The sequence below is a fragment of the Melospiza georgiana genome, chromosome 9 (assembly GCF_028018845.1).
Source record: "Melospiza georgiana isolate bMelGeo1 chromosome 9, bMelGeo1.pri, whole genome shotgun sequence".
In the NCBI taxonomy this organism is placed as follows: domain Eukaryota; kingdom Metazoa; phylum Chordata; class Aves; order Passeriformes; family Passerellidae; genus Melospiza; species Melospiza georgiana.
The window spans coordinates 21,738,912-21,741,296 of record NC_080438.1 but is presented as its reverse complement, the minus strand read 5'-3'; positions in this window follow the sequence as shown (position 1 = coordinate 21,741,296).

The following is a 2,385-nucleotide window of genomic DNA, read 5'->3' as shown; positions in this document are numbered from 1 at the left end:
CTTTCCTGGGAGGGCTGCAGAATTAATGGGGAAGAGCACATGTGTTTGATAATCTTTATATGGCAAAAGACCCATCTTTCAAATATGTCACAAATTCATATTAATCACCTTCCTATTGCCTTCCGTGGCACAGCTATTCCAGTTGCCTCGGGCAAAATTGGGAACTGTCTGGTTAAAAAAAATGTTTTACATTATAATTTACAAGAGCTTACAAGTCTAGTTTCTTTTAATGGAAAGAACGATTAAAAAAAAGAGAAGAATATATATACACCCTGGTATATATACACTATATATATTAAAATATATATATATAAAAGACAGATATTGTAACTCCATCTGGAAAGAGAGAATGTTTGATCTTAACAATGTAACTTCTAGCTTTCAAACAGGCTCAGAAAACAAGAAGTCAGCAGGAGTTCAGATAAAGGAAGCTTAAAAGTCAAATAATTCTGACTCTGAACCCGAGACTTCTTAGACTCAAGGTCCTTTCCTTTACCCATTAATGGGCTGACTTGTGAGCTCAGGAACAAAGTGCTGCAATGTGAGGATTTCTGAGAGTCACTCATTACAGATCACTGAGTGGAGTCTGAGTTGCGGAAATCAAAGGATCCAATCTGGAGTAACTGGCTGAACTTCTGCTTGGAACTAATTTGTTCCGAGTTCGGCTCACCTTTCACCTCCCAAAGGCCCCGAGTAAAGTCCCCACCGGGGTCAGCCTCAAACAGCACTGGGGGGATCCCAGCTCAGCTTTAATGGTCAGCAATGGGCACTGCAGCCCCTGGGGGAGCGTGGACAGGAACCAGGGGAGCAGGAGAGTGCTGGACACAGCAGGGCAGGACAGCACCAGGCTTCCCACTGCCCCAGGGGCTCTGAGACAGATGCCTGTCCCAGCCTGACTAACACACCCTGCTGCCACGTCCCCCATCCCCACTGCTGGCCAAGCGGGCTGGTGGCAGACAGCTGCTGACAAAACCAGTACCTCAAAAGACCCTGGTGTGCCTTTGCCCATTCATTCCAATTCCTGGAAAGGAATCCAGACATGCCAGGCAGCGCTCAGGACACAGGACTCCTAGTCCTATTCCTGGCTTTGCCACTCACTCCCTCCAACATCTGGAGCAAGATACTTCTCTCCAGGGAAACAAATCTGGCTTCAGGGGAGCAGCTGGTTTGGAGACTGAACTAATCCATGCTTAATCCAACGTGTAGAGTGCCATGGACAGGCAGTGCTAGACAGCACAAAGGGATTCTCCAACTCAGAGGAATTTGAAGGAGGGAGATTAAATGATTCTCCCAAAGGCCCTGGCAGCTCAGTGGCAAAGCACACGCTGGAACTCGGGAGTTGAAGGCTGGCATGGCAGGGTGAAACCACTGCAGCAGGACGAGGGCAGGTGTCGTGGCCAAGCACCCATGGCTGCAGGAGGAGAGGGAAGGAAGGGCCATCCACACCATGTCCTGGCCCTGCTGTCCCCACCACAGCCTGGGACACCTTGGGGCCCTCACTGTGCAGGGTGGGGACCCATGCATGCACCCACCAGCCATTCCCCTTCTCAGTGCTGACCAAGCCCAACCATCTTCCAGAGGCAAATTTCAGCCATGATGCTGGACAAGAGGCACTGGAGCTGCATCTGCCAGCTTTGGGCAGGGCAGGAAGGATCACCAGGACATGACCTCTACTCAGCTCAGCCTGTCTTGGGAAAAGCTGGCTGTGGGCTGCAGGGTGTTGATCTCTCTCTCCCACCACCACATAGCCCAACAATCATAGAAAGGTTCAGGGTAAGCACGCTGCCAAGCCCTGCCTGACTCTCCAAACATATCTGAACCAGGCAGAACATGGTACAGCAGCCCCATTCTCTTCCTCTCCAAAATACCCCTCCAGCTGGGATGTAATTCCCCCCCCTCAAAAGGTAGCAAAAAATGGTCACAGTGTGAATGTGCTTGACCTTTTGTCTTGGACTAATCTAATTGTGTCGTCTTTGTGTAATCAGCCGGTAAAGGTCAGTGCTGTATTTAACATGGGGGCCCTTTAGGTACTGAATTTGCCTTGCAGTGAATTAACTTGATTATATTTCTTTCAAATATGTCAGAGACCAGGTCAGTTTAACCCTCTCTGTGCTGCCTGGGCCCATGCCTTTGTTTCCAATTCCAGGAGGTGGCACCGAGGAACAATGTGGTCAGAAACACACACGTGGGCTCCCTCCTCCTACAGGTATGGCCACCACCACCATCTCTCCCACCTTCCCAACAAGCCAGTTCTCAATGGACACCAACTGTACTGTAAATCAGCCCGAAAAGTTTGCAAACCAGGACACTCCAGACCGCAGGGAGGGAGGGGTGAGATTCCAGATTGAATGCAGTAGGGAAAAAAATAATAATTCAAAAGACTCC